Below are 13,407 nucleotides of genomic sequence, written 5' to 3'. Positions count from 1 at the left end.
TCTTTTTTTACCTACCCAACTCCATGCCATGCCTACAGATTAACAGAGTAAGATTTTCCTGTTTGATGTTACTGGTCATTACATTGGCAACAACATGTAAACAAGATGTTTGACTTTTTGAATTGCATAAAATAGATGAAGTAGATGTCCAAATGAGATTGTTTGCCCAAACTTAAACTTGGGATGTCATGAAATGGTTCAAAGCTTTCCCTACCAACCATATTGCAGACTTAGCCAATTTTTAAAGGTCATTCATTGATAGATGGGAGAGAAGGAAAAACCCATTGCAAATAATTTCTGAATATGACAATATTAGAAGAGCTCCTAATGAGTCAGTTCAAAACTATTTCACTAGGTTTAATAATATCTACAATGCAATTCCAACCAACATTAAGCCTCCACCTGACCTAGCATTAATTAAGTTCCCCGATGGTTTTGATGCTGACATGTCATATCAGCTAAGAAAAAGGAATCCTAAATCACTTGAACAAATGCAGAGCAATGCTGTTAATGTAGAGGCCAGCCTGTTAGCTAAGAAAGCATCAATAAGGAATGAGAAGGAGGTTGTATTTAAAGAGGAAGCTTCCACTTCAGATGGAAAAGTAGATGTTTTAGCTAAGAGTTTAGAAAGAATTATGGATAGGTTAGAGAACATGGAGAGGAAAAATCAATGGGGGAATCAACAACAACACCCATTAAGAAACCCAAATTTTAGGGAGAACCCTAATACTGGAAGGAATGTTACATCAGACCAACAGTTTAGGCCTCCCTTCCAAGAGAAATATATTGAGGATTCACATAACCAAGAAGTAGATGATGATACCCAGATTAACTTACTAGAAACCAAAGAGGAAGACACTGTTTTTCTTACTCCAGAAGAACAAGAGTTATATATGATTCAGCAGTTGCAGTTAGAGTCTGGTGAATATTTTTATTTTAAACAGGGATATGAGTCAGCTATATATGAGGTACATAAACAATATAGCTTGATAAGTAAGAAGAATAATAGGACTCCCATTAAAAGATCCATCCAAACCCAGACTAAGATAATAAATTAACAAAGTGTTACAAATCCTCCCTAGGGGAACACCGAAGACTTCAACCCCTAGGATTGTAGATATAACCTCCACTGAAACCCAAGCAGAGACAATTACTAAAAACAATCAAAATAAGAGAAATTAAGGCAAAACAGTAGAAACACAGACTGGAATTCCTACCACTGAGAAACAAAATAAGGACACTCAAACTGCACATATTAAGGAAGATCTTAATCAAACAAACAAACCTCAATCAAATTAGATGAGGTGTACATACCTTTGCTTTCTACAAATGTTTTCCATATTAAAATAAAAAAAAGTAAAGAGGGTATGTCTTGAAAGAAATATCAAAGACAAGAAAAATAAGAAAAGATCAGAAAATACAAAAAATGAAAAAATATGAATCCGACACAAAAAACATATCATCAAACTATGCAAGTCGTAGTGCCACTACTTTTAATTTAATGTCATAAATAATGGTTGTGTGTATCTTGTCATATATGCCACAACCCATGATAGTCAAACTACTTAATCTTGACTACTTCATGCTTATAGTTAGAGAATAAAAATCTGACCAAACAGTTTATTCTTGGCAGATCATTAGATAAGTAGAAAAATAAAAGGAGCTCATCAGTTTAATTTGAGCCCTTGGAAGATATAAGGTTAGAAGTAGATAGTTTGTTTTATAAAAGAATAAAGGAAATAAAATGGTTTGATATCTTCAGTGCACCCACTAAAGTGAAGGAAAAATGTTAGGGTAGGTAAAAGGGTAAGTAAAGAAAGGTTGCAAAAATAGAAGTCATTTGGAGCATAAGAACTACTATCATGCGTAACTATGTGTTTCAAGTGTGCATGCACATTTATCAATGAAAAAGAATGATCATAAGCTGATTTTCCTAACTACCCCTTCATTACATTTCACCCACACTATATATTCATTAACTCCCCTTTTACCCCTCCATGGCTTATGAAAACCCCTTCCCCCTCTTTTTTACTCTTACCCCTTAGTTTCACACATTTCCTTAGTCAGTTACTCCTAAAATCCATTCCCCTATGTGTGAAACCCCTTTCCTCCCTTTTAAAATCTTGTTTTTCCTTTAAATGATTACCCAAAACCCCTCTAAACCCCTTATCCTAACTCTAAAAAACCCACGCCTCACTAACTCCACCACTGAACCATTTCCCCAACTAAACTCGAGTTTATCCCACCACCTTGGTGAGGTAAACTAGCTCCACTATCCTTAAAACTCCAAAATTTAAATTAATCTACACTTAAACATGGGTTAATTACTCTAAATAATGATTAAAACCCATGGGTTCCACTAACCTTTGCCCAATCATCCGACCACACAAATTTCCAACGTGATGACCATCTGATCATCCACCCCCAGATCTAACGGCCATCACCCATATCGCGCTCGCGTGATGTCCGACCTTTAACGACTCGAGAGCATGTGATATGGGCGGTTTTTCTCAGGGCCCATTTGCCTATGTGTCGGCCTCTGGCATAGATCACGTTCTCGGTAAAATATGCCCGATCTGCATGAGTGGTGTGATGGCCTCCAAAACCACTTCCCCGCCAAAATCAAAACTACCATTGATCATAAAAGAATTTTTCCCTACCATTTTTCCAACCGGTCGCAGTTAAAAGCCTTTCTACCCGCATTTTCACCCTTTTTCACTTGAATCACATTGTTGAACCTCTAAGGCACCTTCACATTCCAAACTCCTATAACCAAATTCCAACCATCAGAGCCTTCCGCCGCCACCACTGCACACCATCCTAGCTTCCAAATCCCTCTGCAAACCCCAATTGAAAACCAATTACAACCCTGACTCGAAATTCCAAGTATTTAAGCATAAAACCATAATTGTCCTCTCTCTAATGAAAAAACATTAAATTCTTAAAATAATTGAAAGAATTTGATTAATTTCAATTTAAATTGAGGGTCTACCATTCCCAAAGTACCAGAACCCCAACCTGCAATCTGCTCGTACCCTACCCTAGTCATTCAATTACTCAAATTTCACTCCCAAAGCCATATAAAGTCTAATTTTCCACATTTTATCACAAAAATGGCCGCCCCAACCTCTCTGGATGTCAGACCAGTGACAACCCCTCACTTAGACATTGACCACTTGGCCCCGGCAGACAGGGTTTTCAAATCAAAGACACAATCACCCAAGACAACCTTTTGAGAATCCATTGTTGGGCTAAGGATAGATTCTTGAACAAAGTAGATGATATCCACCTTTGGGACTCAAATCTACCCAATTATACATTCCGAGAAGCCCATCCTGTTAAAATTAGCAACTAGGGCTAAACTCCATGTGGGTCATCTTATTCATGGATGATAATATTTTTATTAGATTCCTCTCGTCGAGAGGTATAGGATTGATCTAAATATCATCCAATTCCGATAAGTATTTATGGAGATACAAATTTATTTTGATTATGGAATAATTATCAAGGCAACCTGTACTCATGTAGAATCAGGCGCCCAACAGTGGCATCTATTCGATCATCAACATTTGTGTATAAATATAGGAGGACTTTTCCTCATTTGGAAACACTCATCCCATCACATCTCTCTCTCTCTCCTGCGTAGAAAAGAGGCTCTTCTCCTACGGCATAGAAAGAGACTCTTCTCTCACACATGTGGAGGGAAGGTGGAGAATTTAGGGCTCCAACCGTAGAACCAAATTTTTACCAACATTAACCATCAGCCAGCCTCTCAGAACTGCGTTGTAGGTGAATCTGGATCTCCTCTAAAGGCCGAATTTTTGGTGGTGGAATCAAGTTTATCCAACTGTTGGTTTGCAAGATATTGTTTGCCCTAGTTAGGCTAATCTAGGGTTTGTTGCTACTGATGTAAATCAGATTTATGTACCATTTCTATTTGCTGAGTTATTGAAGATAAAGGAAGATTTGATCAAAGGGTTTCCCCACATTGGGGTTTGTCCCTGGCTAGCTGCCACATCTTATGTCTCTTGTCTTGGATTGTTTTCTGTCAATCATTTAATGTTCTATCTGCACTTTACTTTATGTACACGTGATTTCTAATCTGTGGATAATAATAAGAAAGATAAGTAAACTGCCATAAGCATAGAACATACCATAATTTAACATGGTATCAAAGTTGAGGTGAAGACAAAGCTCGAGCAAGAGCAAGAGCAATCACCGAAGAGAAGATTGGCAGGGCTATCCTAAAAGAACTATGGGGTCTTGAACACTCTTCCTACCGAAGACAAGCTCCGTGAGAAAGCTGACTATCACGGATGGAAGATGTCTATCGATCTAACCTTAGAAGATCAAGGAGTGTTGGACCATGTGAGAGGCAATGTTGTTGAGCCTCCATCAAATGCACCTGCTACTGCTAGGAACAAATGGAAAACCGGTGAAGTCAAAACAAAGATGATCATCTAGCACTCTATCGACAAGTGCTTGGTGGCCTACATCTCTGACCTGAACACATCCAAGGAAATCTATGATACACTAGTGAGTTTATTTAAAGTTAATGATGCAAATCAAGTTTTGTTTCTTAGAAATAAGCCTAAGGAAATTAAGAATGGCAAAGATGAGAGTATGCAAGCATACTTCTTAAGAATCACAGAGATCAGGAACGATCTCCTATCTATTGGGGAGACTATGACTGAGAGGGAAATGACACTCACAACTCTTGGAGGATTACCATCCGAACGGTACGTGTTCAGGACTACTCTTCTAAACAATACTGTAATTCCTGGTTTCGAGGAATTAATGGCTAGATGCATTCAAGAAGAAACAAGGATAGAAGAGCAAGAAATGCCCATGCCTAAAGGTCCTCCTACTGCCTTTTCTTCTCATGCTAAGAAAAGAAATAATTTCGAGACTAAATCAAAAGGAAAGGTTGGACCTAAGGGTGGAAGAAAAGGACGATGTTACATTTGCAATAAAGCAGTTCACAATGCAAGGGAGTGCCCTGATATAAAGGACTCACACTGGGACGATGATCAAAATCCCTCCCATGGAAATCAAGAGAATGAAAAATCTAATAATAGAGGTAAAAGGAGTGCTGGAAGTCAAGGAAGAGGACAATCATTCAAGAAGGCTAGAAATTCTAGGTATGAATCTAACACTGTTGACAATAAGCAGGATGAATATTATCTACAAGCTGCTCTATCTACCTCTAATCCTTCGGACTCAACAGCAATTTGGCTCATTGATAATGGTGCCTCAAGGCACTTCACTGGTTACAAAGAAGTTCTCCATAATCTGATAGAGAAAGAAACTTAAACTTGGAAATTGTCCTTGGAGATAATATGAAATATCCCATGAAAGGTGTTGGCAATGTCTCTCTTAAATTGAATCAAGGTAATATGATCCACTTACAGGATGTATTATATGTACCTGACCTCAAAAAGAACCAGGTGTCCATTTCGGCAATGGAAGACAAAGGCTACAAGGTGGCTTTCATCAATGGAAAGGTACATTCATGGAAAAACAATATTAAAGATGCTTTCACTCTTGGGTTTCGAGTTGATTCATTATATCAGGTCGGAGGAAGTCCGCTAGGTGTCATGTCTTCTGACACATCTCAAGCCTTGATCGAGAATTAAAGGACTGATAATGGAACTGAATATGAATCTATCAAGTTTCAAGACTTTTGTAAAGAGGTTGGCATTAAGAGGGAGTTTACTACACCATATACTCTTGAACATAATGTTGCGGCAGAAAGGAAGAACTGTACGATTGTGGAAGTTGTTCGTGCCAAGCTCCATGATCAAAGACTAAGGAAGTTTCTTTGGGTCGAAGCTGCAAGAACTGTCGTATATGTACAAAACCGATGCCCTCATCAACCATTGGGTTCCAAGACTCCTGAAGAAATGTTCACCAGTAAGAAACCTAACATATTTCATTTTAGGCCCACGGGTCTTTGGATTGATGATGAATGGGTGTGCTGTTAAGGCACTCCTTGCGATAGGTCACCGATTCAAATCCTTGTGGGTACTTAGGTTAGTCTTAACTAGAAAAAAAAACATATTTCATTTTAGAATTTTTGGAAGCCATATATATTTTCATGTGCTGAAAGGGAAAAGGAATGAATTGGGTGCATCTGCAAAGAAAGGAATCTTCGTGGGCTATGGTGAAAATACTAAGGGCTATAGAATCTATGTAGTCAATCAAAGGGAAGTCGCGATTAGTCATGATGTCACCTTTGACGAAGATATGGCTCTCAACAAGATGAACAATCTTCCTATACTGAGGAGCTCTAAGGAAGCTGACACCAGTGAATAGAAAGAAGAAGAGTATGATGAGATATTTACACCTATTTCCAGATATACCACCATTCGCTCGATCATCGCCCTTGCAGCTTCACTAGGATGGAAACTACATTAGATGGATGTTAAGATCGCATTCTTGCATGGTTTGATCAAAGAAGAGGTCTACATAGAGCAACTTGAAGGATTTGATATTTATGATAAAAAATCTCATGTGTGTAGGTTGAAGAAGGCCCTCTATGGGCTGAAGCAAGCACCCCGAGCATGGTATGAGAGGATCGATAGCTACTTGATGAAATTGGGACTCACTAGGAGTGAAGTTGACCCTAATCTCTACTTTAAGGTTGAAGATGACAAACCTCTCATACTGATGCTATATGTGGATGACCCCTTCCTAACAGGTGCAGACCCTGTAATTCATAAATGTAAGAGGGAGTTGCTTTTTGAATTTGAAATGAAGGACCTAGGACTGATGCACTATTTCCTAGGACTTGAAGTCTGGCAGAAGCCAAGGAAAATTTTCCTATCTCAACGAAAATATGTGGTGAAGATATTGGAAAGATTTTGTATGGTAGACTGCAAGCTTGAAACTACCCCAATGGAGCTTGACTTCAAGAAGTTAAGCGGTAGTGTTGTTGGACCTGTTTTACGAAATGCTACCAAGTATCGACAACTCATTGGAGCACTAATTTTCCTAGTGAACTCCCATCCATATATATGCTTTGCAGTCAACACATTAATTCAACATATGGTTGAACCTCATCACATACATTGGATTGGTGCCAAGAATCTATTAAGATATCTTCATGGCATAATTACATATGGGTTAAGATACACTGCTGGAGATGTGAGACTACTTGGATACACTGATGCTGATTGGGCAGAAAATGTGGTGGATCGTAAGAGAAATTTTGGGTGTTGTTTCTCCTTGGAATCTGCTTCGATATCCTGGATGAATAGGAAGCAGAAGCTGGTAGCTTTGAGCACAACCAAGGCAGAGTATATTGCTGCTAGCATAGCCTCCTGTGAGGCAGTCTGGTCACGAAAGTTCTTCAGTGAGCTATTTGAATTTACACTGGATACCAATGTGATCTTATATGACAACCAGAGTGGGATTCATTTGTCAGAGAATCTCATATTTCATGATCTCTCCAAGCATATTGATATCAGGTACCACTATATTTGAGATATGGTGCAGCAGGGAGCTATAAGGCTCCAACATATCGGTACAGATAAACAGGTCGCCGACATTCTAACAAAGACCCAAGGAAAGGTCAATTTTTTGACTTTCCAAGAACAACTTGGTGTCATTCAGAAACCCTATGATGAGGGTCCTGTATGATGTATGGATCTCTTGTAGCTGCGGGGCGGTGGGTGGTGAGGGGTACTTCTTAGAGCAACATATGATCACAGGGTAAAAGAATCAAAACTTTCCTTGTAACACCCCGTGGCGACTATGTAGTAGGATGATTAGTTCTCTTGTGAGGTATAGATGATGTGTTCTCTGTGACGATTATGTAGCAGGATGATTAGTTCTCCTGTGAGGCCTGGATAATGTGTTCTCCATGGAAATTGTGGACAAGATGATTCACTCTCCTGTTGGCGAGATGATTTGCTCTCTTGTGGACAAGATGGTTTGCTCTCTTGTGGGACAAGATGATTCATTCTCTTCTGGGACAGGATGATTCGCTCTCCTGTGGAAAGGATTGATTAGTTCTCCTATCGAGGCATCCTACCCATGTAGTCTGGGACTCATGGGAAGTACCTCTCATCTGATCAATGAGTAGGGAAATGAGGATAAGGACCATGGTAGTACCGATGGACGCATCTCTTTATCTATCGTACTCCCTATGCTAGGATGACCTTCATTAATCAGGGATCAATGATACTAGTCTGGGACCAGTGGTAGGAGTTGTATCCACTATGATGCTGACTTCGGGTCAGTTGAGATTAGTCTGGGACTAGTGGTTATACTCTGAGACTGACTTTGGGTCAGTGAAGGACTAGTCTGGGACTAGTGGTAGGAGTGGTACATACTATGATGCTGACTTCGGGTCGGTTGAGACTGGTATAGGACCAGTGGTACACACTCTGAGATTGACTTTCAGTCAGTGGAGGATGATACTGGTCTAGGACTAGTGGTAGGAGTTGTACTCACTATGACACTGACTTTGGGTCGGTTGAGACTGGTCTAGGACTAGTGGTACATACTCTGAGATTGACTTTGAGTCAGTATGATACATCCTCGATCATTTCTTCCTCTTCATAATTTGGACAAAGTAGAGCAAAGTAGAACAGAGTAGAGCAGAGTAGATCAAAACAAGGTAGAACAGAATAGAGCAGAGCAAGCAGGATAGAGTAGAGCAGAGAAATGGTCAAGCTATATAGGGTATTGCATTTGATGGATGAATAGTAGCGACCGACAGTCAGATTGTAGATGGATTTTTCCCTAGTTGAGAGGGAGTGTTAAAATTGGCAACTAGGGCCAAACTCCATGTGGGTCATCTTATTCATGGCTGATAATAGTTTTATTAGATTCGTCTCATCGATAGGTATAGGATTGATCTAAATATCATCCGATTCCGATAAGTATTTATGGAGATATGAATTTATTTTGATTATGGAATAATTATCAAGCCAACCTGCACTCATGTAGGCTCAGAAGCCCAACAGTTGCATCTATTCAATCATCAACAGGTGTGTATAAATACAGGAGGGATTTTCCTCATTCTGACACAATCATCTCATCACATCTCTCTCTCTCTCTCTCTCTCTCTCTCTCTCTCTCTCTCTCTCTCTCTCTCTCTCTCTCTCTCTCTCTCTCTCTCTCTCTCTCTCTCTCTCTCTCTTCTGCGCAGAAAAGAGGTTCTTCTCCTACTGCGCAGAAAGAGACTCTTCTCTCACACACGTGGAAGGAAGGTGCAGAATTTAGGGCTGCAACTGCAGAACCAAAGTTTGACTAGCGTTGACCATCAGTCTGCCTCTCAGAATTACGTTGTAGGTGAATCTGGATCTCCTCTAAAGGCCACATTTTTTGGTGGTGGAATCAAGCCGATCTGATGGTCGGTTTGCAAGATATTGTTTGCCCTAGTTTGGTTGATCTAGGGTTTGCTACTGCTGATGTAAATCATATTTATGTACTATTTCTCTCTGCTGAATTATTGAAGATATAGAAATATTTATTAAAGGGTTTCCCACATTATGGTTTGTCCCTGGCTAGCCGCCACATCTTGTGTCTCTTGTCTTGGCTTGTTTTCTGTCGATCATTTAATGTTCTATCTGCACCTTACTTTATGTACATGTGATTGCTAATCTGTGGAAAATAATAAGAAAGATATGTAAACTGCTATAAGCATAGAACATACAATAATTTAACACATCCATTCCCAAACATTGTACATTTCTCTCGTGCATGTTACTTACCTAGTCAAAGGGCTATAATCGCTCCAAACTAGGACATCTTGTTTTCAATTACTATTGAATCCATCAACCAGATGCTTCAAATCCAGCCCAGCCACAATTTGACTCCTTTTTCCATTGCACACTTGTTGGACCTGTACACCACATTGGACCCAACTAAGATCAAACAAATTTTTCAGAATTTCATCATTGAGGAGCGCCATATTCCTAAGGAAATTCCACCCTATGTTTTTGCTATTTTTTCAGAGACTCGCAAGAGAATAATCTCCATGATCTCATCCATCCTAGGATTCACATCAGATGAGTTTGTTGATGAGATAATCATGGCCTTCTTATCCATTTTCACTCTAGGCCAGCTTCCTGCCATTATGTATGATTATGCCCAGTTCATTGTAGGAAGAATGCATGAACAGTTCACTAGATTGCACACTGAAAGAGTCTTCAAATACTCTTCAATGTTGTTTCATATGTTCCTGTATTATCAAATAGACAAGTTCCAAATGAAGATTTAGAAAACATATACCAGGGGAAAGGAAAGATCAGTCATCTACTGGACACCCTTAGTTTGGAGATATAACACAACATTCACATACAAAGACTTCATAGATTCTTTTGTTCACTCTGTCATGAACATGCTGAATACTAACACTCAACCTAGAATTAGTACTGAGATTATTGCAACTGGAAAAGAATAGCAAAGTAGGCTACTAGAATCATACTGAAATTAGGATATATAGCTGTGGGTTACCATTGTACAAATTGCCTAAGAATCTCCCCATGATAATATTTGCCCTGGAATACTTCAAGAAAATGATAGGTGTGCATGAGGTCCACTTCCTAGCTGCTAGGATGAAAACACAATTTAAGATGAAAAATCAAATGGGTCCTTTCATCTGCAACATTAGAGAGGCTGGGCTTGAAGCTGATAAGATACTCCATTAATTCAAATTCAAGAATAGTTTCACCTGGCATTATGACCCTCATGGAGTTATAAGCAAACTCAGACAAAAGGTCAAGGTGGGACCTTACATCCACTACCCCATGCCTGATATTGAATAGTATGCTAATCAGTTAGAATGGGTAGAGAACACATTGATAGATGAGGACAACGTAGTGGTGGATGTGGAGAACACCATGATTGACTTCGAGAAACAATTTGACCAAATCTCTTCCTTGCAGGTCCAAGAGTTGGGAGAGCCAATGAATATCCCTCCTATCATTCAGACTCCTGCTAATGAGGAGAAGAATTCCAGAAGAAATAGGGAGGAAGCACCAAGCTCTGTTATGGACACCACTGATCAGCAGGTCCAACTAAGGGAAAGGCCCAAAATGACTGCTCTATCTAAACAAGAAGAAAACATTGTATCAAAAAAAATGATTGATACTAATGTAATGTGGAAAAGGAGTAGAAAAACAACTGAGATTGTTGCATCAGCAAAAACACAACAACCCTCCTCTTCAAACACCCATATTATACAAAGACAGAAGAGTGTGGAGGTGTCTTCCTTTGTCAGGCCAGTTGACAGGGAAGCAGATATCAAGGAAAGATTCAAGGAGATCAAAATGAGGAATGAGAAGCTCAAGAAAGACACTTATGCCAAGTACATGTAGATGACACCACCAAACCAGGGCAGATTGACGTCAGCCTTTGACATCAAAGAAGGTAAAATGCAGGTGTCTTTTACTATAACCTACTGCACAATAGCCTAAAACCACAACAGACTACAAGAAGACCAACTTTGAGGTCTTAGCCAGTGATGTCCATCACATATATCAAATAGAATTTCACAAGCAGGCTGGGGAGATGGTCTACTCCATCTTCACAACAAAGGCAATGGTAGCATTCAACCTCAGGGACTCATTAGACAATGTGACACCCCAATATAAACTGGAAAAAGCATCTTCCAGTGCCAAAGACATAAGAATCAAATCCTTAGAAGACCTGATCATTAAGCTAGACCATGAACCAAAGGACATCAAGGTTTCTGAATAGTTGATTAAGAAGAAAAATGAAGACATTGCAACGCTTAAGAAACAACTCAAGTTGCCTCAGTCTGAGCACCCTCAAACAAAAGAAGTCCTAGAAAGCCAAACAAATCAAGAAGAGATGATGGACTTGGTACTCCAACTCAATTACCAGTTGAAGGAAATGGAAAAGGAAATAGATAGCTTGATCCAACTCAAACAAGCTACTCTAGACAGTGCTCCTACAACTGTCATTCCTACAGTGACCACAGTTGTCCCTCCCACATTGGCAGACAAAAACAGGTACCACAAGTGATGAAGAAAAAGGGTTGGTCAAGGAAATGGAAGAAATGTCCATTCATACTAGTGAAATGAACAAGTTAAAAGAGAAACTTACAAGCCTCGAGATAGATTGCAGGTTAGGCTAGATCATGCACAAGTAAAAACAACAGAAGGCTACCAAAATGAATGAGAGAGTGAAAACAGTGGAGAAAGAGTTAACACTAAGTGAGCCTTTGGGAAAGGCCAAAAAATTATTTGCACCTATATCATTGACTCTGTCAATCATATTTGGCCATCTATCCAGGTCATTCTTGTTCATATAGAATTGATCAAACAGGCCACAGAAGCCATCCAGAAGGTCCAAGAAGAACTTGGAGAAATGCTAGAGGAAGAAGTAAGAATTATCCAATTCCTCAACTCCAAGAACAAATATGAGCTACAAGAACTTGACATACCTAAAAGGACAGGTACCATTTTGGAAGTAAAGAGAGTCCCAACTATGAGAAATTTATTATTAAATTTAGAGGATATGTTTCAAACCACGCAACTGGCCTTTGACAGGTTTATGACCAATTTTGAGCTTTTGAGAAAAAAGGGACTACCTAGTCCTATAGTCATAAATGATAAATTGATGATGCAGGAGGACTATAACAAGAAAATTAGGGAAGTGGCCAAAGAACATGCAAATACGTCATAAATGAGTGGTATACCAACTGGCAGAGTATTATACCAAACTTTTCAAAATATGTTTTGCCTCCAGCATGAGGTGAAACACTTATTTATCAATAATCCCACTTTTGCAAAATATATAGAGGCTGATGAAATATATAGGAAAATGCTCAACATCCAGTTACTGGATGAAAAAACATGGCAAAAACTGAATTATTTACTGTAGTAAAAACAGACTAAATTATAAATAGTAAATTATAAGTGGACAATAAAAAGTAAATAAACATGGTAAAAGGATGAAGACAGGTCAGCACACTTAAAGTGTATTGGTGAAAGGGTATTAGATGAAAACTGAAAGTCAAACAGACTATCCAGTGTGAAAGCCAAACAACTTGTCAGCATAAAGGGCTAAAAATCAAATCATAATAGCTAGCAGAACCAAAATAATAGGGACAACATGAAATAGTTCAAAAGTTCTCTCTATCTTCTTGCATGAAGATATTTTCCTTTTCCTATATTAATTCTCAAATTAGTTTGATATATTTTGTAATAAAATTTTGTATAAATACTTCAAAATTCGAAGTATTATGGTGGATTATTTTACATTGGTAGAGTTATTGTGATCTTGAACCTAAGGGTGATTTTTTTATTTTCAAGTCAACGAACTGGAGCAAGTAATAAAAGCAATTCGCTACAAGATTCATGAGATGATCCATTCACAATGAAGTAATTTCTTTGTGTTATTGTGTTACTTTCCTCTTTTGTTTTCGTA

The sequence above is a fragment of the Pinus tabuliformis genome, chromosome X (genome assembly GCF_031772625.1).
Source record: "Pinus tabuliformis cultivar Carrire ecotype Pingquan chromosome X, CPIR1, whole genome shotgun sequence".
NCBI classification, from domain to species: Eukaryota; Viridiplantae; Streptophyta; class Pinopsida; order Pinales; family Pinaceae; genus Pinus; species Pinus tabuliformis.
Note: the sequence above shows the minus strand (reverse complement) of the source record.